The sequence below is a fragment of the Stenella coeruleoalba genome (genome assembly GCF_951394435.1).
Source record: "Stenella coeruleoalba genome assembly, chromosome: 18".
In the NCBI taxonomy this organism is placed as follows: Eukaryota; Metazoa; Chordata; class Mammalia; order Artiodactyla; family Delphinidae; genus Stenella; species Stenella coeruleoalba.
This window is the reverse complement of record NC_137164.1, coordinates 18,597,654-18,623,646: the sequence shown is the minus strand read 5'-3', so window position 1 is coordinate 18,623,646 and position 25,993 is coordinate 18,597,654. Positions and strand designations below refer to the sequence as shown.

The 25,993-nt window shown below is 44.0% G+C and overlaps 1 protein-coding gene across 1 annotated transcript in view; it reads left to right on the top strand.

Annotated features, from left to right (window-relative positions):
* CYSLTR2 (cysteinyl leukotriene receptor 2) overlaps positions 1-25,993 on the top strand; it is a 92,053-nt gene that overhangs the window by 35,800 nt on the left and 30,260 nt on the right. The window contains 1 exon segment of the mRNA XM_079903321.1: positions 13,283-13,394. The gene's annotated coding sequence lies outside the window, so the exon portion shown is untranslated.

Genomic DNA, 25,993 nt, shown 5'->3' with positions numbered 1-25,993 from the left:
AATGGCCTAACGAGTCAGCTCCATTTATAGGAGAGTTTTCTTCAGTCTGGTCACAGAATTCATTGTCATTTCCGTTTGCTCCTCATTGAACGCCTATTACATGCAAAGCTCTGTATGTGTATTGTGGAGAGGAAGAGTTGTAAAGACCAGCATAGAAAGGCAGAGTTTTCACTGTAATGGAATTTATAATTCAGCAGGACTTTGAGCAAACTGAATGTTAGTGGAACCATGCATTGTTTAAAAAATTATAGACTTCTATTAGACAATATTTCCTGTGTTTGGGGGTCCACTTCAGATTCCCAGAGGGTCTTCCAGGGTCCACCCTCAGGTTCAGTGATTCACTAGAAGACTCACAGAAATCAGCCAAGCTGTTATAATCATGGTTATGATTTGTTACAGTGAAAGGATATAGACTAAAATCAACAACAGAAAAAGGGTTATAGGATGGATTTTAGGAGAGACCAGGCACAAGCTTCCAGTTGTCTTTTCCCAGTGGGGTCATGTGGACAATTAATTCTGTAGGCAACAACGTGTGGCAATGCACATGAAGTATCACCAATAAGGGAAGCTCACCTGAGCCTTGGGGTCCAGGGTTTTTATTGGGGTTCTATCACATAGGCATGGCTGACCGCTTGTGTGGTTGACTTAACTCCAGAGATCAACCTGATACCACATGGCCCAAGGGTCCCATCATAAGTCACGTTGTTAGCATAAACTGTCTGGTGTGGCCAGAGACCCTTAGGTAATCAAAGACAATTTTATCTGACAGGATATTCCAATGACTTAGAGGTTATCTCCTAGGAGCTGAGCAAGAATGAAAGCTTTCTCTGAAATGGGCAGGGTTTGGACAACCTAGAATTACTGGTCCTTTACTGTACAGTACCCCCAATGAATTCTTATTGTTCAAAAACTTCAGACATAACAGGTAGTTCTAAAGCACTCTTTCCCATGTCAGGAGCATCTTTACAAATTCAGCATGCACCAGAGCACTGCGGCTAGAATCTCTGTTGTCATGTGCACTTGGATTCTTTCTCAGAATAACTTCAGTTCCTTGTTAGGAAGGAAGAGAGATGATGCAAAGTGCACTTAACATTAAAATAAGCCTCACACATATTTCCCAAGAAATTGTCAGAAGGACTTGACTCCAAGTACATTCCATTTGGATCCAGAAAAATAATGAGAAAAGCTAAAATAAAAATTTTCTCTTGGGAAAGGAAGACTACGCGTAAGAGGCACTTGTCTTCAAGCCAGCTTCAAATATAAAGTGGATTATGCTAGTTCCTCTGGGATCACTGTGGAAGGCTGTATGGACTTAGAATGCTAAAATCGATAGAATTTGTTTTGATTCTTGGCTTTGCCACTTCTTAGTGACTATAGTGGGTTGACTTGTGCCCTCCCCCATAGATACATTCAAGTCCTAACCCCTGATACCTGCGAATGTGACCTTATTTGGAAATAAGGTCTTTGTAGATATCATTAAGTTAAGGATCCAGAGGTGAGATCATCCTGGACTTAGAGTAAGATGCAAATCCAATGACTGGTGTCCTTCTAAGCGAAAGGCTAGGGAGATTTAACGTACACACAGACACACAAAGGGGAAGACCTTGTGACGAGGGAGGTAGAGACTGGAGTGATGTGTCTACAAGCCAAGCAATGTCTAGGTTGGCTGCTGCCACCGGAAGCTAGGAGGGAAGCGAGCAAAGATCCTTTCCTAGATGCTGCAGAAGCAGCCAACCCTGCTGACACCTTGATTTTGGACCTCTGGCTTCAGAAACTGTGAGAGGATACATTTCTCTTGTCTTAAACCACTAAGTTTGTGGCAATTTTTTATGGAGCACTAGGAAACTAAGACAGCAAACTTGTGCTATTTTCTGAATTTATCTAGTCCATTGCTTTCATCTATAAAATGGTAATACCCACCTCCTGAGGGGATTAAATGAGATAACATATACATAAGAGTGAGAATTTTTTCTAATTTGAAATTTCTCTTTTCCTAGAAAATTGTAAATGCTTCATCAAGATACTGTACTGTTTTCAGGGGTTCCAGGGTATGGTTTTATATTTTATCAACATGGTGACCACGAACGCAATGGAGGATGAACTTCAGAGAGAGATTCTATGAAATCTTGCATGATTTCAGTGCAAAAGGATAAGAAGAGAGAAGTATGAATTAGAATAAGTTAGCTACCTAAGCTCTCCTTTAGGAGATACACATGTCCTTCCACTAAGACAGCTATGGCTGAGTGACTTCATTGCCTCCTGGAAAGGTCAGTCCCAGGGGCTGGGGGGCCCACAATGGGACGCTGTGTCTAGTGGCGCTCACTGCGCCCATGCATGGTGGTGAACAGAACCACTGTCTCTTTCCTCTGGGTCCTCTGTGTTGATGCTGTGCTTTGACACAAAATGCCAGAAGGCACTGAGGGGCAAGGACTAGGTCCTTAACAGCAAAAATTATCCCCCCGTGGAGCAAGAATTCCTGTTGCTGCAGGAACAGAATTTCCATAACTTACCACTCTGGCTCTGCCTGTCCCTCATGTTGGCATGCCAACATGTCATTGCTTAGCCTCAAGTCTAGAAGAGCAGTCTCTGGTGTAGGTGCCAGGAGCCATGTGATGCCATGGCCCCACATAAATTTGTCCTTGTCATTAGAAGGACTCATATTGAAGAAGCCCTAGACGCTCCTTCAGGATAATCAAATCCTGTGCTTATCAGAAAAGGGGGGTGGTTAGAAACTTAATTTATTGGAAACTATTCTGTGCCAGGAACAATGTTAGCTGCATTTATGTACATTTGATCCTCATTTGATTAACTAGGAAAGATCCTAGTTTAAATTGGATCTGGGGGATATGGCCTAAAAATACATTGACCCAAGAATTCAGTCTTCACAGGCCATTGGGAGGAGGATTATCTACCTTAAGATGCCTTGTTATGGAATCACAGTTTTGTCCCAACAGAATCATTCGTTCATTTTGGCTCACCCATGCAACAAATATTTACTAATTTCTTTCTGCATGTCAGCTTTCATGAACAAAACAGGCAGAAGTCCCCATTCTGAGGCACTTATATTCTAGCTTGAGGAGAAGACATAATAGATTGGTAAATTATATGATATGTGAAAGGATGCTGTGCAAGATGGAAAAAATAGAGAAGAATAACAAGTTTGGGGAGTGTAGGGGTTGGTAGATTACAATTTTATTTATTTTTTGGCCACATGGCTCGTGGGATTTTAGTTCCCTGACCAGGGCCCAAACCCTAACCCTAATCAGGGCCCTTGGCTGTGAAAGCACAAAGTCCTAATCACTGGACTGCCAGGGAATTCCCAAGTAGATTACAGTTTTAAATGGTGGTCAAGGTACACCTCACTGAGAAAATGACACCTTAGCAAAGACTTGAGGCAGGTGAGGGAGGAACCATATGGGTATCTGGGGAGGAGCCTCCTAGGCAGAGGCAGGGGTCCTATGGTGGGAGCATGCTTGGCTTGTACAAGAAACAGTAGGAAGCCATACAGCTAGTGAGGATTAAGGGGGAGGTGAAGGCAGGAAGAGGAGATTGTAGAGGATCTGCAACTGTAAGTCAGCAACTGTAAGCACTTCGACACGGAGGATATTAGAGGGTTTTGACTGGAGGAGTGATATGATTGGAATCACCTTTTAAAAGGATCACTCTTGGGTCTGTGTTGATCTAGACTGTAGAGGGCTGTATTCACTTCCTTGGGCTGCCTTAACAAAGTGCCACAAACTGGGTGGCTTAAAATAAAAATCAATTCCTTCACAGTTCTGGAGGCTAGAAGTCTGAAATCAAGGTGTCAGCAGGGTCATGCTCCCTGGAAGAATCCTTCTCGACCGCTTCCAGCTTCTGGTGGTTGCCAGCCTTCCTGGATGTTCCTTGGCTCATGGTAGTAAAATTCCAATCTCTGCCTCTGTCTCCACATGGTCTTCTTCCCTATATTTTTGTGTCTCCAAATCTCCCTCTCCTTATTGAGGACAGCAGTCATTGGATGAAGACCCACCTGAATCCAATATGACCTCATCTTAACTTGATTATATCTGCAAAAACCCTATTTCCAAATAAGGTCACACTCACAAGTACTGGATGTTAGGACTTCAACAAATCTTTTTTGGGGATAAGATTCCACCCCTCAACAAGGGCCAAGGGTGGCAGCAGGGAATCCAGCTAAGAAGCAGTGGCAGCCCAGAGATAAATCCACACACATATGGTCACCTTATCTTTGATAAAGGAGACAAGAATATACAATGGAGAAAAGACAGCCTCTTCAATAAGTGGTGCTGGGAAAACTGGACAGCTACATGTAAAAGAATGAAATTAGAACACTTCCTAACACCATACACAAAAATAAACTCAAAGGGGATTAAAGACCTAAATGTAAGGCCAGTCTCTGTAAAACATAGGCAGGAAAACATAGGCAGAACACTCTATGACATACTGTCAGACACACAGCATCACAGCAAGATCCTTTTTGACCCACTCCCTACAGAAATGGAAATAAAATAAACAAATGGGACCTAGTGAAACTTAAAAGCTTTTGCACAGCAAAGGAAGCCATAAACAAGATGAAAAGACAACCCTCAGAATGGGAGAAAATATTTGCAAATGAAGCAACTGACAAAGGATTAATCTCCAAAATACACAAGCAGCACACGCAGCTCAATATCATACAAACAAACAACCCAATCCAAAAATGGGCAGAAGACCTAAACAGACATTTCTCCAAAGAAGATATACAGATTGCCAACAAACACATGAAAGGATGCTCAACATCACTAATCATTAGAGAAATGCAAACCAAAACTACAATGAGGTATCACGTCACACCGGTCGGAATGGCCATCATCAAAAAATCTACAAACAATAAATGCTGGAGAGGGTGTGGAGAAAAGGGAACCCTCTTGCACTGTTGGTGGGAATGTGAATTGTTACAGCCACTATGGAGAACAGTATGGAGGTTCCTTAAAAAACTAAAAATAGAATTACCATATGACCCAGCAATCCCACTAATGGGCATATACCCTGAGAAAACCATAATTCAAAAAGAGACAGGTGGAGCTTCCCTGGTGGCGCAGTGGTTGAGAGTCCGCCTGCCGGTGCAGGGGATGCAGGTTCGTGCCCCAGTCCGGGAGGATACCACATGCCACGGAACGGCTGGGCCCGTGAGCCATGGCCGCTGAGCCTGCGCGTCCGCAGCCTGTGCTCTGCAACAGGAGAGGCCACAACAGTGAGAGGCCCGCGTATCGGAAAAAAAAAAAAAGAGAGACATGTACACAATGTTCATTGCAGCACTATTTACAATAGCCAGGACATGGAAGCAACCTAAGTGACAGATGAATGGATAAAAAAGATGTGGCCCGTATATACAATGAAATATTACTCAGACATAAAAAGAAACAAAATTGAGTTATTTGTAGTGAGGTGGATGGACCTAGAGACTGTCATACAGAGTGAAGTAAGTCAGAAAGAGAAAAACAAATACCATATGCTAACACATATATATGGAATCTAAAAAAAAAAAAGGTTCTGAAGAACCTAGGGCAGGACAGGAATAAAGACGCAGACATAGAGAATGGACTTGAGGACACAGAGAGGGAGAAGGGTAAGCTGGGGCGAAGTGAGAGAGTAGCATTGACATATATACACTACCAAATGTAAAATAGATAGCTAGTGGGAAGCAGCCGCATAGCACAGGGAGATCAGCTCCGTGCTTTGTGACCACTGAGAGGGGTGGGATAGGGAGGGTGGGAGTGAGACCCAAGAGGTAGGGGTATGGGGATATACCTATACATATAGCTGATTCACTTTGTTATACAGCAGCAACTAACACAATATTGTAAAGCAATTATACTCCAATAAAAATGTTAAAAAAAAAAAAAAGCAGCAGTGGCAGCAATTCAGGCGAGAGATGTTAGTGGCTTAGACCTGAGTTGTAATAGAAGAGTAGTGAGAAGTGGCCCGACTCTGGACGCATTTTGAAATCTGAGTAAAAGTATTTCCTGACATATTGGGAGTCAAAAAGAGAGGCATCAAGGATGTCTCAAGGTGTTTCACCTGAAAACCTGGAAGGTTAGTGTAGTCATTAATTGAAATGGGGAGGCTATGGGCATAGCAGATTGCGATATGAAGGCTAGATGTTTGATTTTGAACATGTTTAAGTTGTCTTTCAGACATCCAACTGAAGATGTTGAGTAGAAAATTGAATATAGAAATCTATGGTAATTCAGGGAGAGGTCTGAGCTAGAGATGTAATTGGGAGTCATGGGCATATCGATGGTGAACTCGTCTTGGCCATTCTATAGACACTATATCAGAAAAATATTTACATGGACGCTATAGCTGGATATCTGGAAGTCATTCTGATGTTGAAAAAGCATTTGTTAGGCTTCTTAGCATAACGCTCAAAGTCACTTACCCTTTCATAGGAAATGAATATGACAAAGAAATGTGGTTACTTAAGACAGTAGGTAAAATTCATTGAGCTCCTACTATCTGCCAGATTTATTACATCAGTTCTTTCATTTAACACTTAAAATAACCTTTTGAGATTGGTACTATTTTTGGCCCCAAATTACAGAGGAGAAAACCTAATTTTAGTGTGATTAGGTAACTCACCCAGAGACATCCAGCTTCCAAGTGGCATGGTGGAGATTCAAAGCCACGTTTGTCTGAGGATGAGGTTTGAGAAGCTGGGGACTGTGCTATTTAACCTCACAAGTGTCTGTATTCATTTTGTAGCACTGTCCAAGGAAAGGACCTCTCATTTGGAGTACAATTCTCAAACTACCTCCAATTTCTTCTAGTTTGACATCAGGCCCAGCCATCACAACTCTGCTGGTTATTCTTAACTAATGATTACCCTCAACCCCTCTTTTCTGACAGTGTGTCTGCATTTCCCATGGGTGAGTTTAAACCATTTTCTGTTCGGGAAGGAACGCTAACCAAGCTGTGACATCAGGGCCTGTCTGCCTCCAGCTGGAGCAGATGACTATGGCTGCTTGGACCCTCCATCCTGGCCACACTGCCTGTCCCCAAGGTGTTTCCACAACCCCAGGGCAGCCGTCTGAGCTGCAGGGCAGGTCAGAGCCTCTGGCTTAGGCTATGGCTCCATGTTCTTTGGAGCAAATACAATGCAGCTGCACATGTTCACCAGGCACCTCCTGGTCTACCCATTCCTGACACCCCAGTCCCGGGTCGTGCTGGACACTGCCTTCGCCCTCCATCAACGCCAGGACCTCTCGTGGGGGAGCACAGTTGAATTTCTCAGTCTGACTTGGGCTGTTGGTTTGTCTTCACTCGACTCTCAGTGTTGGGTGATCGATCACTTACTGCTGATAGCAGTCAGCTCTTCCTTTCCCTCCGCTCACACTCCTGCCCCTCCTCTGTGCCCCTAGGCTTTTTAAGGTGATAATAATTATAATTATGATGACAATAGCCAACATTTTTTCAGTGTTTATGATGTGCAAGGGGTTTTACGTATGATTACTTCTCCAAGCCTCACAAAACTCAATGAGGTAGATATCACCTTTTATAGGGAACTTGAAGCATAGAGAGATAATATAATGTCCCCAAGGTCATACAGCTGTGGATGGGATTGCAGGGGCTTGAACCCAGGCCCTCGCCCTCCAGGACACAGGCTGCCAATCTGACTGGACTTCACCACATACGCCCCACCCCACCCCCCCGATGTTTTCTTTGTAACGATAAGTATAATTATAATTCCATTCAGGAAAAATGTCACTACTTGTGTCTACTGCCCCCCTAAAATTTAGATAAGGAGGCCCAAGGAAAATTAAACCATATTCTGACTGTTGCTGGATATAGTTTACTCTTTCCTCCCTCCCTCCCTCCCTCCCTCCCTTCTCTCTCCCTTCCTTCCTCCCTCCCTCCCTCCCTCCCTTCCTTCCTTCCTTCCTTCCACTCACCCTTCCAGATAATAGCCTTGGAACAAGATGACAGCCTCACAAAAGTGGGGTCATGGGGATTGTCTCACACAGCGAACACAAGGTCAGCTTTGGCATCTGCTCACTGACCAACTACTCTAGATCTGGGTGACTTAGCAGTGACAGACCCAGGTGAACACATCCTCAGAGGTCACTTGATGATGATTTTTCTAACTTCATTCCTTTGGAATTTCCTAGGAAAAGTTGGTTCTCTTTCTGTCATCCCAGTGGCTAGAGGGGTCCTTGGCATTTCCGTGCTGGCTGGTCAACCACGAGGACAGGACTGATGAAAGGGACAGGGTGTGAGGTACATTTGGATGGATTATGATTCAGTACCATTGTTATTATCCATTTTAGTTTCTGTATATAACCAGTTTACTCAGGATCTAAGTTCATGTGTCTAAAACATAAAATGGTCTTATTTTTTCTAGTAATTTTGCCCAGCTGGTCTTGTGAAACTTTACCAGTGGGTAGCTCATTCTTTATTGATATCTTGGCCAAATTTTACAATTCTTCAGGCCTTTTTGTTTTGGAACAGTCTCATTTTGGCATTTGAAACTCACTTCTGTTCATTTCAAAACTTCCATCTCAAAAGTCATTTCAAGTTCTTTTTTCCTCATCCTTCTTGTAACAAGTAAACCTGGCTTGGTTCCTGGGGTTTGTGAAGTTAAATATGGTTTGTACAACTGTGGTTGAGAGCAGGTTTAAGTCCTCCAGCAAGATCAGAGTTTATTTATGAGACAACATTCCAGACCACGTGACTCTGTAAATGGTACTGGCTCCCTCTCCCCCCTTCTCACTGTCCCTGTCCACATGAAAGATGGGCCATCCCATAGCCTCTTGCTCCTGGGGTTCTTCTTTCCTGCACGTTAAGTGGCTTTGATTTGATATCAGCCACGTGACGCAGACCTGGTTGTTTTCACTAGAGTCTCTTTGACCTACTGGAAGCATATACATGTTTGCCTTGTCAAATGGTGGGTGTACTGGCTGTTCCACTGCACAGCCCTCTTTGCACGTTGCCATCTTTCCAAGTTTCTCATCCGCTTGCTCAGGTAACAGGGGCAAATTAGCATCTCTAATAGATAAGCTGATGTTCAACCAGGGAATGAAATGCAACTCTCCCCTTTTTGTAGTTCCCCCCCCTCCGAATCTTTGGAGTCTTCTACCTTCCTTTGGAGAATGGGATGAAATATCTTTTTCTCATGAACACTATATTAGTCAAAAAGCCAAGGGTTCCTTTACTTCCCAGGCTTCTTCTTAGAGTCCGTGGGTGTGGGATGGGGTGAGGGAGGGAAAGTAGGATTAGCTCTGAACTGGTGCCTCTTGCCCTTGGTAAAGAACTAATGTCAACTGACGGCTGCTCTCTGAATGTGGGGTGCTTAATGTTTCTGGCTAATTCCAGGACCACAGGAAAAATCTCACTTGATGTCCTATTACATGTAATTGCACATTTAAATAGTTTAGTGTGGAATTTACCCAAGTTATTTTTCAGCAATAAAGGACAAACTTATTACGATCCGTGTGATTGTTATGAAGGCTGGCATCCATTCTTCCCTTCCTCCCTGCCAGCAGAATTGGGATTTTATTCATGAAGAAGTCCTCCTCTTTTTCTCTCTCTCTCTCCCCCATTCTTTTTCTGGATCTTTTAAGAATAAGACACAGACATGGTAGCCCTGTACTCCTTATATTTCATTGTATATTTTCTAAACACAAGGGATTTTCTTACATAACCACAGTATAATCATCAAAACCCAGAAATGGACATTGATAAAATATTATTCTCTCATCTACAAACGTTATACATATTTTGTCAGTTGGCCCAATAGTATACTTTACAGCAAAATAAAATCCTAGATCCCATGCTGCATTCTGTTGCCACATCTCTTTAGTTTGTCTTTGGATTTCATGACATCGACGTTTCTTTTTTTTCTTTTTCCTTTTTTGGCTGCACCCCACGGCATGTGGGATCTTAATTCCCTGACCAGGGGTCGCACCTGTGTCCCCTGCAGTGGAAGTCTTAACCACTGGACTGCCAGGGAAGTCCCGACATCAACGTTTCTTAAGGGTAACAGGGCAGGGAGTTTGCAGACAGTCCCTCGATCTGAGTCTGGCTGATGTTCCTTGGTGGTGAGGTTCAGCTTCCCACTGCTCAGCACTTCCCACCAGGACACACCCAAGGACGAGGCCGATTCCTGGCAGAGAATTTGCTTTCTAACATGAGCTTTACTGACTCACGGCGCCTTGCCTCTGCTTCTGACCACACTTAGGATTTGCCAGTCGTGCCTCTGTGCTGACTGCCTTGAAGGTCATTTCTCTCCTCCCCACCCCCTAACTCAGCAAGCTGGTCATCAGCGCGGAATGGAGGGCAGATGCTCGAGACTCAGCTAATAAAACCAGATCTATTTCTACTCGTTTAATTTTGGGGAGAACTTTCTGCAAATATGGACGGTCCTCCCATCTCCCACTCACTATTCCTGGTGTCCCACAGCCCTGCTCAGGGTTCAGAAGATGACCCAAGAGTAGTTCACCTGCTAAACTCCAGGCTTCCAGGGATGGTTCCCGAATAACGTTCAAAACGGGATTTTAGTGCCCACCTTTCATTTTTAGGAAGGGAGAAGTCACAGTCAGAGTTGATTGGCTGATTTTTTCATTTCTAAAGCACACGCTGTCCTTCTGATCAGGTCCTTCGTCTAGATCTGTCAAAAATGGACTTTATACACATGTGCTTGGAAGTCAGCTACAGTCTTCCGAGACTATCCCCTGCTCCTCTTGAGAAGGGATTTTCCCAACACTGGCTTCTGTGCACTTGGCTTTCCTAGGTGAGGGAGGGACTCTGAGGTGCTCTACTGAACTCACACAGAGTTCTGGGCCATGAGAGCCAGTCATAATGTTTCCTTTTCTTTCTTCTGAAATCTCAATAAAAGAAGCAGACACCCCAAGTGGCTTCACATCTTCTGTGTGGGCGTGAGATGTGGTCTAGTGCATCCTCTTCAGAGTAATCTCTCTCTCTCTGCACCAGAGTCTCCCCAAGAGTGGAGGGGTGACACTGGGTTGCGAGGTGCTGATGACTTCATCTGTGGGTTGCCGCGGTGCCCAGGAGAGTCCCTCCTACTCAGTGTGTCCTCAGCTGCCTTTACAGACAAGGTACCATGGAGCAGACGTCAGCGATAGGAAGTGCCCTAGCCAGAGCACACAGTGGAGAGGGTGGGGATAAGAAGGGAATCTGGCTTTTGTCCCTATCAGAAGAGGAAATTTGGGTGCACAGAGAGACAGCACAGTGGCACTCACATAGAGGAAGGACCACGTGAGTCCACAGTGAGAAGCAGAGAGGCCTCAGGACAAACCAAGCCAGTCAACACCTTGATCTTGGACTTCCAGCCTCCAAAACTATGAGAAAATAAATGTTTGCCGTTTAAGCCATCATTTGTGTTATTCTGTTATAGCAACCCTAGGAAACAAGTACCGTGGGTACCAATGATCTGAACTCCCCTCCCGTGTCAGAGGAATTAGCTGCTGAGAATCAGGGTTCCACCTCCCAGTAAGCAAGCTGAAAAGACAGGTGGGCGCTTCTCCTGCGTCTTCAGCAGCTACCGGGGCGGGGGTGGTACATGGCCCAGGTTTGACCCATTGTGGAGTAAGGTGTGCGAACATGCAACGGCAGCTTGGAATCTGCTCGGGTGGAGGTAGTATCCCCCTTTGTCCAGGGGCCCAGCTGCCCTGGCAGTAGTGGGCGAGGCCAGGGTCTGGCAGTGGTGGGGACCCAGGGTGGTGTGGAACATTCAGGGGCAGCAGCAGGTCCCCACCCAGGCTGTCCTGAGCCATGACCCAGACAGGGTCAGTGGCGAGGCGCCCTTTGTTCCTCGTCCTTCTTCCAAGCCTGGTTCTCCAGCCATCCTAACAATTCTCCCAGCTCCTCAGTGGAGCTGGAATTCTGATAGATTTCCCTTCTGCTTAAGCTGCTAAAGCTGGCTTCTCTTTTTTGCAGTCGAGGCATTTTGACTGGTATAGTCATAAAGATTTTGAATAATTGGCCTCGCTTTCTGGCTTAAACATTCTTCATCTGGAATTCCTTTTACTTACCCATCTTCTATGGCCCTCCCATCAGAAGCAGAGTGATGAGGTTTTCTCTGTTTTCCATCTCAACAGACTCTGGGACTGTGGATCGCCTCGGTCCTCACAGGCTGCCTGAGAGTAATCGCTCTCCTCATTCAAGCCAGGGTCTGGGGAGCTATGGATGGGAGCCAAGTCTGCATCCTAATCTTCAGCCTTAAATCAGATGTCTCACAACTGTTCCTTAGAGCAATGTGTTTGTACTGAAAATGAAGAGAACAACGAACAAGGTTTCTTCCCGTGGAGTTCACACAGAGCTCTGTGTCTTCGAGCACAGCAGAGGCTTACACCCCAGGTCGCTGTAGAAGCATCTCGTGCGATTGTAGGAATACTGGAGTTGAGCAGATCACCCAGTGACATCAAACAGCCAGATCTCTCTTTTTATTTTAAGAATTTTTTTTTCATGTTGACCATTTCTAAAGTCTTTATCGAATTCGCTACAACATTGCCCCTGTTTCATGCTTTGGTTTCCCGGCTGCCAGGCAGTTGGGATCCCAGCTCCCCAACCAGGGATCGAACCCGCACTCCCTGCACTGGAAGGCGAAGTCCCAACCACTGGACCACCAGGGAAGTCCCCAAAGCCAGATCTCTTTCGTTAAATCCCACCTCCTACTCCAATGCCCCTTAGTCACCAGTTTTGAAATCAGAACTTCTACTACCAAACAATATTAATTAATTAACTGATTTATTTTTAAAATTAATCAAGACACTGCTCCAGAACTTTGAACGAATCTCTTAATCTCCCCAAAGCCTGTTTCATTAGAGAGTAACGAGACCAACTTTACAGGGTGATTTGAATTTAGCAGGATCCTAAGTTCCATTCACCACTAGGGGTCAGAAAATGTTGAGTATATTTGGAAACCTGGTAGGACAGGCTTGGCTCTAGGACTCTTGTTTTTACCTTAATGGACTCCTGAGGGAGAAGGTCATTCAGGTCAGAGATCATGAAGGATGTCAGTGGGGTAAAGCATCGTCCCCCATGTCCTGTGCTGCAGCCAACCAGTGACTCCTGGGGAACGCCAAACCCATGTGTGATGGGCAGTGAGCCTGGCCAAGTAACTTTTGAAAAGATCTATTTGTTTGCTTGGTGGTATAGCCAAAGACCCCAGAGGCCTTAGGAGACGTTGGGATAAATAAAACGGCCTAAAAACTTCTGGGTTAGAGACATAGGGTTGAGAAAAGGAAATAACATTGAATGTTGGAAAAATATTTGTGGGCTACAGGTGCTATTCTCGGACTCCTGGGAAAGACTGAAATGCCACGTGTGAAGCATTTACCACTAGATTGATCAGCAAACATGAGGGTGTATTAAAAGAAATAGTGCTGCTGAGAAAGGTGAGATAACCCGTAATTTTCAACCTGTAATTTTCCTTCGATCTCAACTCTCTATAATCATGGTAATTTTTGTTGCCTTCGTGTTTAGATAAACCCCTCTGTACAAACATACTCAAGGCTTTGGTCCTCAAATTGAGCCAAATCTGTGGTTTAAGATGTTCAGCCTCCTATAAGAGAAATCTATGTGCACTGCCCACTGTTGATAAAATATCCAGGGTATTTGACAGCAGTATTGGAGTAACGAGGGTTGGGAAGGAAAAGGAGATTGGAAGGGGCAGGTTCAAGATCTTTTGACAAGATGTAGTATCCCAATTAATTTCAGAGCCTGGTGGAAGTGGGCAGAGATTATTTCTTTATTCTTAGCCCCATCCAATACTTTTCCTTGTCTTGTTCCTCAATACGTAATTCAATTAAAAAAATTAAAGTGAAGATTTTGCTCACCCATCTTCATCAGCAAACAAGATACCTAGCCTCCTACTTTACTGAAAAGTCACAGAAAGCCCTTAAGGGAAATCAGAGTTGTCCAAGATGGTAACATAAGAGGCTCTGAGCTCCCCTTCTCCCTTAAATAGTAATTCTTTATATTAAACTTTGCCTGTTCAAATTCTGTCTCCAGACTGGACACTGAATGATACACATCCTAATAGCTCACTGTTAGGACATCATAGGATGTGACCCTCATCCTTGTGGTCCAAGGCAGCATCTCCATTCAAGACATCAAAACAGAAGAAATGATAAAGAAGAGACAAAAAGTGGTCCCTTGACACTTCTATTCACATCTAATTGGCCAGAACTAAGTCACAAGGCCACAGTTAGCTGCAAGGGAAACTGAGAAATGTAGTTTTTACCGTGGTTGCACAGGTGCCCAGAAAAAATTCCATTCCTATGGAAGAAAGTGGAATTGAATGCTGGAGACAAACAGCAGTCCCTACTACACGAGTTAGAAGTGAAATCAAGGAATCAAGGCTAATTGCCTGAGCAAAAAATATAGATGATGGTGCCATTTATAGGGATGGGCAAGACTGGGAGTCCAGCAGGTGGGGGTAAGGATGGATGGAGAAAGAATCAAAGATCCTGTTGTGCCATGTCAAAGTTAATATTCTCTTTAAAAGTTCAAGTTAAGCCATTGACCACAAAAAACTGGAACTCAGGGGAGTCTTAGCATATAGATGGCATTTAAAGCTCTACGATTGGATGGGATCGCCTAGGGAATGAGTATAAAAGGAGATGTGAATAGAGTACACAGCCGGATGCTCCAACATTTAGAGGTTTAGTAGAGAAGGGGAGACAGCAGAGGCAGCTAAGAGGGAGTAGCCATTGATATTTGATGATATTAAGGGTTGTTCATTCTTTTTTTAGGTGTGATAACGATGGTGTGGTTATGTTTCTTACCAAAAGTCCTTATTTAGAGAAACATACTGAAATATTTATAAATGACATAATATGTCTGGGACTTGCAAATGATTTGGAAGGAGGAAGGGGGTAGGAGATAGATGAGACAAAACCGGTCATGAATCGAAGCTGAGCGGTAAGACCATGGGAGTTCATTACACTCTTCTGTCTACTTTTGTACATATTTAAAACTTTCTATAATAAAAAAGTAAAAAAAAAAAAAAAAGGGGGTGGGTGGGTGGGTGGGTGGGAAGCAACCACACAAGTAAGATGACAACCATGATAAGAATATTGTGGTGTCTTCGCAACGAGAAGCCTGTGCACCGCGACAAAGAGTAACCCCCGCTCGCCGCAACTAGAGAAAGCCCGCATGCAGGAACGAAGACCCAACGCAGCCAAAAATAAATAAATAAAATTTAAGGAAAAAAAAAAAGAATATTGTGGTGTCCTGAAACCTAGTGAGAATGTGTCCGTGAAGGAGGCAGTGGTCAATGGGCAGTGCCGCTGAGGGCAAGGAAGATGCAGACAGAGAGCTGACCACTGGATTGGATAAGACAGCTGTCGCTGCTGATCTTGTTAAGAGTGATTCAGAGGATTGATGAGCACAACAGCCTGGCTGGAAGGGGGGTTGTGCAAGAGAATGGAGGATGGAGGAGTAGAATAATAAAAAGATAGACAATGGCTTTGCTCTAAAGGAGAACAGAGAAATGAAGGAATAGCCAGAAAGGCGTGGGGTCACAGAATTCGTTTAAAGGTCATATTAATACCTATCACTATGGTGATTGGAACGATGAAGAAAGTGATGCTGTAGGAGCAAGAGCTTGAGTAGGGAGAGATGGCTGCATGGAGAGCACAGGAGAAAGGTTGGCTTTGGAGAGGAGTGGTAATCTTCACTCCTTTGTATCAGTCAAGAAAGCAAAATGTGTGGGTCCCAACACAGGTGTGGGTTTGGTGGTGGGAAGATGAGGTAGTTCTCATCTAATTGTACAGATTTACTCAGTAGAGTATCAGATGAGGTCACAAGCTGAAAGTGAGGGAAGAAGTTTCTTGGAGGTTTGAAGAGGGAGGAGAAGATGCCAAATAATAAGCTCCAAGAGAGCGGACTGGATTTACCAGGGAAATGTAGGGTCCGGTTAAGAGCTGTCATCAATTTTCAAAAAAGCAGTAGGATGTTTGATTTCCTTTATTTAGTTTCGGCCGCTGGAGTGCAGACATGAAGTAGGCAGACAGCTGAGCTGCACTAGGGCTAGAGTTTTGCCAGGTGACTTCAGCGGCAGGAGAGAGATAGGAGACCAAGGGTGTTTGTAGGAGAGGGGCTAGAATGCTGGACTCTGAGCTGGGGAAGGAGGGAACGGAGAGGGTAGCTCTTTGTATGATGTGTGCGTACGTGTGCGCGCGTGTGTGTGCACCTGTGTACTGGGTGTCAGAGCGCCTTGTGATTTTGAAGTGTAGCTGGAAAGGGGGAACTCGAGTGAGCCAGGAGGTGAGGAGGTGGTGGCCAAGCATGAGCAGGTTGGTTGAAATACAGGATTTGGAGAACGTGTGGTTAATGGTGTAGACGGAGCTGAGGCTGCGCCCCTGGGATGGCTGAGATGGGCTGGAGAAAGTGACCGCTGGAGCCAAGAAGCCAAGAGGCTGTAGTTCTGGTCCTTTCCTCTCCCACCAGGCATCAAGCAGATGGCTCTACATCCCATCAGACCTTGGGAACTGTTGACTAAATGTTGGGCCAGAGGCCAGGTACAGAGGGGAAGTGGGAGCAAGGATGGGTTTAGTAATGAGTGTGGAGAGGGTGGAGAAGGGAAGTAAGAGACGGAAGAGCAGTTTCTAAATCATCTCCTGTCTCCTTGGGTCTGTCTAGAATGCTGCCATTTGTGGGAGTTTAATAGCCTCTAATGGAGCAATCTGAGGTCCGCGGGAAGACATATTTAACTCGATTCAATGTGACCAACTTAACTAGGCACCTACTGTGTTGAGAATGGCAGGCTCTACACTGAGAATGCCTAGGGAAGCTTATACTCCAGTTAGAGAGAGGGTATAAACCATGCATTAAAATGTCAGGCAGCTTCTGGTAAGTGCAAAACTGTAAATAAATAGCCTTACCTACTGTAGACAGTGAAGTAAATTCCTTGAGAGGTTTGTTTGAAATTGTAGAGTCTCTGGAAGGCCTGCTTTAATGCAGTGTGGGATGGAGGTGGAAGGGGCCACAAATCAGAAACTTGCAAACTGAGAGAGTTGGATCGTTTTCTTGGTAATTATCCACAATGCCCCCTTCAAAAATGCTCTGAATCTGTATTCCTCAGAGAGAACAGTTTTTTTTTCTTAATATCCTTATTGGAGTATAATTGCTTTACATTGTTGTGTTAGTTGCTGCTGTACAACAAGGTGAATCAGCTATACGTATACGTATATCCCCATATCCCCTCCCTCTTGGGTCTCACTCCCACCCTCCCTATCCCACCCCTCTAGGTGGTCACAAAGCACGGAGCTGATCTCCCTGTGCTATGCGGCTGCTTCCCACTAGCTATCTATTTTACATTTGGTAGTGTGTATATGTCAATGCTACTCTCTCACTTCGTCCCAGCTTACCCTTCCCCCTCCCCGTGTCCTCAAGTCCATTCTCTATGTCTGCGTCTTTATTCCTGTCCTGCCCTAGGTTCTTCAGAACCTTTTTTTTTTTTAGATTCCATATATATGTGTTAGCATATGGTATTTGTTTTTCTCTTTCTGACTTACTTCACTCTGTATGACAGTCTCTAGGTCCATCCACCTCACTACAAATAACTCAATCTTGTTTCTTTTTATGGCTGAGTAATATTCCATTGTATATATGTGCCACATCCTCTTTATCCATTCATCTGTCGATGGACATTTAGGGGCTTCCATGTCCTGGCTATTGTAAATAGAGCTGCAATGAACATTGTGGTGCATGTGTCTTTTTGAATTATGGTTTTCTCAGGGTATATGCCCAGTAGTGGGATTGCTGGGTCATATGGTAGTTCTGTTTTTAGTTTTTTAAGGAACCTCCATACTGTTCTCCATAGTGGCTCTATCAATTTACATTCCCACCAACAGTGCAAGAGGGTTCCCTTTTCTCCACATCCTCTCCAGCATTTATTGTTTGTAGATTTTTTGATGATGGCCATTCTGACCGGTGTGAGGTGATACCTCAATGTGATTGGTCTGTTCATGTTTTCTATTTCTTCCTGGTTTAGTCTTGAAAGGTTGTACTCTCTCAGAATTTGTCCATTTCCTCCAGGTTGTCCACTTTATTGGCATATAGTTGCTTGTAGTAGTCTCTCATGATCCTTTGCATTTCTATGGTGTCAGTTGTTACTTCTCCTTTTTCATTTCTAATTCTGTTGATTTGAGTCTTTTTCCTCTTTTTCCTGATAAGTCTGGCTAATGGTATCAATTTTGTTTACCTTCTCAAAGAACCAGCTTTTAGTTTTATTGATCTTTGCTATTGTTTCCTTCATTTCTTTTTCATTTATTTCTGATCTGATCTTTATGATTTCTTTCCTTCTGCTAACTTTGAGGGCGGTTTTGTTATTCTTTCTCTAATTGCTTTAGGTGTAAGGTTAGGTTGTTTATTTGAGATTTTTCTTGTTTCTTGAGGTAGGATTGTATTGCTATAAACTTCCTCTTAGAACTGCTTTTGCTGCAGCCCATATGTTTTGGGTCGTCATCTTTTCATTGTCATTTGTTTCCAGGCATTTTTTGTGATCCTCTTTGATTTCTTCAGTGATCGCTTGGTTGTTTTGTAGCGTATTGTTTAGCCTCCATGTGTTTGTATTTTTTACAGTTTTTTTCCTGTAATTGATATCTACTCTCATAGGGTTGTGGTCGGAAAAGATGCTTGATATGATTTCAATTTTCTTAAATTTACTGAGGCTTGATTTGTGACCCAAGATGTGATCTATCCTGGAGAATGTTCCATGAGCACTTGAGAAGAAAGTGTATTCTGTTGTTTTTGGATGGAATGTCCTATAAATATCAATTAAGTCCATCTGGTCTAATGTATCATTTAAAGCTTGTGTTTCCTTATTTATTTTCTGTTTGGATGATCTGTCCATTGGTGTAAGTGGGGTGTTAAAGTCCCCTAGTATTATTGTGTTACTGTTGATTTCCCCTTTTATGGCTGTTAGCGTTTGCCTTATGTATTGAGTTGCTCCTATGTTGGATGCATATATATTTACCATTGTTGTATCTTCTTCTTGGATTGATCCTTTGGTCATTATATAGTGTCCTTCCTTGTCTCTTGTAACAGTCTTTATTTTAAAGTATATTTTGTCTGATATGAGTATTGCTACTCTAGCTTTATTTTGATTTCAATTTGCATGGAATATCTTTTTCCATCCTCTCACTTTCAGTCTGTATATGTCCCTAGGTCTGAAGTGGGTCTCTTGTAGACAGCATATATATGGCTCTTGTTTTTGTATCCATTCAGCCAGTCTGTGTCTTTTGGTTGGGGCATTTAATCCATTTACATTTAAGGTAATTATTAATAAGTATGTTCCTGTTACCATTTTCTTAATTGTTTTGGGTTTGTTTTCATAAGTCTTTTCCTTCTCTTGTGTTTCCTGCCTAGAGAAGTTCCTTTAGCATTTGTTGTAAAGCTGGTTTGGTGGTGCTGAATTCTCTTAACTTTTGCTTGTCTGTAAAGCTTTTGATTTCTCCGTCAAATCTGAATGAGATCCTTGCTGGGTAGAGTCATCTTGGTTGTAGGTTTGTTCCCTTTCATCACTTTTAATATCTTGTCACTCCCTTCTGACCTGTAGAATTTCTGCTGAAAGATCAGCTGTTAACCTTATGGGGATTCCCTTCTATGTTATTTGCTCCTTTTCACTTGCTACTTTTAATATTTTTTCTTTGTGTTTAATTTTTGTTAGTTTGATTATTATGTGTCTCGCCATGTTTCTCCTTGGGTTTATCCTGTATGGGACGCTCTGTGCTTCCTGGAGTTGACTGACTATTTCCTTTCCCATGTTGGGAAAGTCTTCAACTATGAACTCTTCAAATATTTCCTCAGACCCTTTTGTTTTTTCTTCTTCTGGGATGCCTATGATTTGAATGTTGGAGCATTTTATGTTGTCCCAGAGGTCTCTGAGACTGTCCTCATTTCTTTTCATTCTTTTTTCTTTATTCTGCTCCGTGGCAGTTATTTCCACCATTCTGTCTTCCTGCTCACTTCTCCGTTCTTCTGCCTCAGTTATTCTGCTATTGATTCCTTCTAGAGTATTTTTAATTTCTTAGTTTCTTAGTTATGTGTTGTTCATTACTGTTTGTTTGCTCTTTAGTTCTTCTAGGTCCTTGTTAAATGTATTTTCTCTATTCTGTTTCCAAGATATTGGATCATCTTTAGTATCATTACTCTGAATTCTTTTTCAGGTAGTTTGCCTATTTCCTCTTCGTTTAGTTGGTCTTGTGGGTTTTTATCTTTCTCCTTTACCTGTAAGATATTTCTCTGTCTTCTCATTTTGTCTTATTTACAGTATCTGAGGTCTCCTTTCCCTAGGCTGCAGGGTCGCAGTTCCTCTTGCTTCTGTTCTCTGCCCCCGGTGGTGGGGTTGGTCCAGCATCTTGTGAAGGCTTCCTGATGGGAGGGAATGGTGCCTGCGTCCTGGTGGGTGGGGCTGAGTCTTTTCCCTGTGATGAGCAGGGCCGTGTCAGGTGGTGTGTTTTGGGGTGTCTGCGAGCTTAGTATGACTTTAGGTAGTCTGTGTGCTGATGGGTGGGTTTGTGTTCCTGTCTCGTTTGTTGTTTGGTGTGAGGCGTTCAGTGCTGGGAGCTGCTGGCAGTTGGGTAGAGTTGGGTCTTGGACTCAGATAGAGGCCTCGGTGAGAGCTCTCAGTGATTAATCTTCCCTGCGGCCAGGAATTCTCTAGTGGTCCAGCATCCTGGACTCGGTGCTCCCACTCCAGAGCCTCAGGCCCGACTTCTGGTCAAGGCACCAAGACCCCACAAGTCTCTCATCCTGGCCATAAAGGGGATTAAAAACAAAAAAAGACTAACAAAACCCCAGACAAATGATAAAAAGTAAAATCAAACAAACAGAAACAAGGAAACACGCACACACACAAAAGAAACCGAAACAGAACAAAATAAATCAAATAGCAAGAGAACAGCCAGACAAACAAAAGAACCCAAGAACGAAATCAAACAATTAAGCAGAAACCTGACAAAAACTCAAAACCAAAAAACAAAACCAAAGCAGAGTGCCAACTGAAGAATGAAGCAAAGAAACAAAACAAACGGACAAAAGTCATTTTTAAAAAAAGAAAGAGAAAGAGAAAGGGGAAAGAAGACAGAAAAACAGAAAAGCAACATAGAAACAGAAATATTAAAAAAATAAAATAGAAAATATATTTTTAAAAAAAGACAAAACTCAGGAAAAATGGTAAAAACAAAATCAAACAAAAACAAGGAAACACACACACACGTAAAAGAAACAAAAACAGAACCAAATAAAAAGCAAGAGAATAACCAGACAAATAGAAGAACTCAAAAATGAAATCAAACAATTAGGATTAAAACTAACAAAAACACGTAACCTAAAAGCAAAACCAAAGCAGTGTGCCAACTGAAGAGTAAAGCAAGGGAACAGACCAAACTGATAAAAATGATTTAAAAAAAATAAAACAAAATAAAAAGGGAAAAAACAGGACAACAGAGAAACAAAGTAGAAATGAAAATATAAATATATATAAATGTATATATAAAAGAAAAAGAGGACAAAAAAGGGAAAAGAACACAGACCAACAGAAAAACAGTAAAAATACAAAGTATAAAAAAATAAAAAATGAAAATGTTATAAAACACAGAGATCCCAAAAGACTAAATTAAAAAAAAAACCTAAAACAACAACAATAAAAACAAAAAAAAAAAGAAAATGAAACCAGAAAAAAAAGCTAGAACAAACAATAGAATGAATCAAAACATAATAAAATTAGTAGTAATAATTTTGTTTCCCTGGGGTCTCTGCTGTAAGTGTCCTTGCACACGCCGTGAGCCACTGCCCACCTCCACCTCCCCAAGAGGCTCTCCTCTGCCTCTGGGCTGGTCTCTGGACCTGCTGTGGGCTGGGGGACCACTCAGACTCTGATCTAGCCCAATTCCTGTGTGTGCTGCCCCCAAAGTCCACAGCTGCCAGAGCTAGACCATTTTCGTTTGTGGGAACACTCATTGTCTGCTCAGATATTCCATAGACACAGGGTCTACCTAGCTGATCATGGGGATATAATCTGCAGCTTGTAAAGATGATGGAAAGATTTTCGATCTTGTTCCTTAGTCACTCCGTCCCTGGGGTTCAGCTTTGGTTTTATCCCCACGTCTGTGTGTGGTCCACCCACAGGAGTCTGGTCCTGAGGCTTCCTTGGAGCTCTTGGGTCTGCCCCTGTAAGGACCAGGAAAAACAGCAGCCTTATATCAATTTCCTTGATGCACCCTACTAGGTTCCTGGGGTCTCATCTTTCCAGGCTCCTAATTACTTAACAGAAGAGTCAAAGCAGAAGAGTCTTTCTATGAGCACCAGAGGAAGGAATTTATAAACACTGACATCCCTGGAGTGTGAGAAAATCAGATTTCAGAATGCCTTCTCCACTGCACATTTCTCATCTGTTTATCTGCAGACCCACTCCTTTACCAAACCCGCCTCTCTCCACGCCACCAGGATGGAGCCCAGGCTCCTTTCCTTCCGCAGCATTGCCCCCTCCCCATCAGTGCAGAGGGTAGTGCTAATTGTACCCTGGGCTGTCATCATCAGGAGTCTTATGGCTCATCTACAAGAAGCAAAGTGAATTGGCTCGTCTGGGCAGTTCCAAGGACTTGGTACTTGGACCTCCCTAATGACTTGGATGAAATAATACAATTTCCTGGGCTCTGCAGAATTCTGAAGTCTCCAGCTATTAGAGCAACTGCAAAGTACCCTTTCAGTACTTAAATGCCTGATGCATTTTGTGTTTTTATTTTCTTGGGCCATCTATTCTGCTGAGCATGCCCAGTTTCCTTTTAGTTTGGCATACCCAAGAGGCCCTTGCTGCCCCCATCCTCAAGCTGTTAAGATGGAGAGAAGCCTGATAAACTGAGGAAACATTGGTGCCAAATGAATATGTGTCACGTAAATGCTTGGCAAGGCTAAGGGGAGCTATTGGTTCTGTTAGTAAGTAGAAATTCCCTCATATGGGCAGGAGGGGTTTATACTAGCCAAAGGAACTATGGTTGGTATCCCTGGCTTTTGCTAATGGTAGGAGGATGCATAATTACTCAACATCTCTGAAATGTAGCATCCTCATCATTTAGGTATTATCAGATGGGACCATATCAGAGTGTCACTGCAATCACTACATGAGAAAAAAAGAAACAGGGAAGGTTTGCACAGGTGATGGAAGAGCTGAGAGACTAAAAGAGGGACTAAGGTAACAGAGATTAGTACAGCGAGAGGCTATGGCCACCATAAGCTTCATGGACAGAGGGAGAACATGGCCTTCCCCAAACTCGGGGTTCACTTAGCAGAAGTTGGGCACATGGTAAGTTGGGAGCAGGAGCTGGAGCCACAGAGGAGACACAGCTGCCATCGGAAATGCCACTGGAGGATCAGATGGGAAGAAATTCTCCCTTTCACTAGTGCCAAATCAAGCCAGAAGCTTGGTGGGCCTGGGAGTCTGAGCTGTGCAGCTTTTAACGGAGGGCCCTCCCCACCCACACCACTGACAGCAAGAACAGGGGAGAGGCAGGAACAGAGTGATAGAGGGACCAAGTGAAATGGTCTGGCTCCTAGGTCTTCACCTGGGGTGACAGTTTGTTTCCAACCTATCTCCTCCTCTCTTGTCCTTGTCCCCAGTCTTTCTCATGCCTCTATTTCCCAAATGTCCCTGAAGTGTTCTGCTCAAGCTGGGTCATTCTTCTGTCTACAGATGGGAAAGGAGGAGAGACAGCAAGGCCACAGCACCATCAGGCCAGCACCTGCTGTTTAAATGCCTGCACGTGCAGCCCCTGAGCCAGCCAAGCACAGAGGGAGGTCGGGCATCCCTGCGCCCCTGCTGCTCATGTGCTCTGCCCAGAGCTGGGAGGAAGTGGGCTCTTTCGGATCCCCAGGTGCTCTGGCCCTGAGCCTGGTCTCGGGGTGTGATATCAGGGGAGACACCTATATTAGTTCTTAAAGCCCTGGCCTCAAACTCAGGCTCAAGCCAGGGAAGGTGGAGAACAGAACATTCTTTAGGATTTTCTGGTGGCTCATTTGTCATTTATCTCAAGAGCCCGCCCATTATCTGCCATGTTGAACTTCATGTTTACAAGCTCTCTCCTTACATTCTATTACTGAAACTAACCCAGAGCCATCCACAGCGGTCTGTCACCCCAAATTTGGGAAAAGCTTCATGCATCAGTGGGAAAAATTCACACAGTGAATGCAGTTTATTCTCCCAACTACAGTGCATCCTGTTGATGGAGTAGAATTCAACCATTAAAAGGTTTATGCTGGGACTTCCCTGGAGGTCCAGTGGCTAAGACTCCGAGCTCTCAATGCAGGGGACCAGGGGTTCAATCCCTTGTCAGGGAACTAGATCCCACATGCATGCTGCAGATAAGAGTTCGCATGCCACAACTAAAGATCCCACATGCCGCAACTAAGACCTGGCGCAGCCGAAATAAATAAATAAATATAAAGTAAAATAAAATAAAATGTTTATGCTGATATGGGAAAATCTGTTAAAGTGTATGTGGGAAAAATCAGGATGCAAATTTATGGCAAACAAAGGAAGCAACAAATGAGCAAACAGCATAGAAAAACGTCTAGAAGGGAGTGCACTAAAATGCTGTGTTTTGGCAATTGGTAGCATGATTGACTTTTGTGGAAAGAAACTAAGTTTAGTTTAGGAATTCGTTGTGTTCAGTAACTGGTTGCACTTATCTTTGTATCCTCCTTCCTCCCCCTTCCCCCATGGAGGGGTCCCACTGTGTTTCCAAGACCAGACAATCAGCCTGCAGGCATCAGACCAGACTATCTCTTGACTCTGTTCGAGGTTCCTACCTGGCCACCTGCCACCTCAGGCAAAGATAAGAATGAAGAAGGCACTCAGCTGCCGGGGACTGAAGCCGCAGAGGACAGGGAGAGAGCCTTGAGAGCTGCAAGCTGGGATCATGATACCGTCGTTGGGATTTGGAAGAAACCAGAAGGGAATGATGAGCAATTACAGATTTAAAACTAAACAAGCAAGTTCAGATTCTCTTACATACCTGCATTTTGTTCAGGCTCTAATTCGGTGGACCTTTTCCAGAATACTATGTTCTAAGGCAGCGGTCCCCAACCTTTTTGGCACAAGGGACTGGTTTTGTGGCAGACAATTTTTCCATGGACTGGGGGTGGGGGGGGATGGTTCAGGCGGTAATGTGAGTGATGGGGAGCAATGGGGAGCGGCAGATGAAGCTTCGCTCCCTTGCCTGCCGCTCACCTCCTGCTGTGCCACCCAGTTCCCAAGAGGACGAGGCCCGGTGCTGGTCTGTGGCCAGGGGCGTTGGGGACCGCTGTTCTTAGGCACTAATTTATCCTAAGTGACTTGACTATTTGTTTCCTCTAAAAGGCCTAGGATGGGCAGCAAGAGATTTTCGGGGTCTGAAGCAGAGGAGCCTGAAAAGGAGGGGAAGAGTTCTGATAAGGGAATGAAGAGTGGGAGGGATTCTCCATGTTTACACTCTCCACAAAGCAAGCTCTGGGTAACTCCATTGTACAAATCATACAAAGGGAAATGGACCTGCTCCTTCCCCAAGGCTGTCAGCTGGTCCCCTTAAGGTCTAGACCTGGAGTCTCCTGACTCTCATTCTCATGCAATATTCTGTGAGAAATTCACCGCCTGTTAGAATTCTCAACTTGGCAACCCATCACCAATTTGCTCAACGTATTAAAAAAGCACTTCTGGGACTTCCCTGGTGGCACAGTGGTTAAGAATCCGCCTGCAAAGCAGGGGACACGGGTTTGGGCCCTGGTCCAGGAAGATCCCACATGCTGCAGAGCAACTAAGCCCATGCGCCACAACTACTGAACCTGTGCTCTAGAGCCTGCGAGCCACAACTGCTGAGCCCACGTGCCACAACTACTGAAGCCCACGTGCCTAGAGCCCGTGCCCTGCAACAGGAGAAGCCACTGCAATGAGAAGCCCACGCACTGCAACGAAGAGTAAGCCCTGCTCGCGGCAACTTGAGAAAGCCTGCCC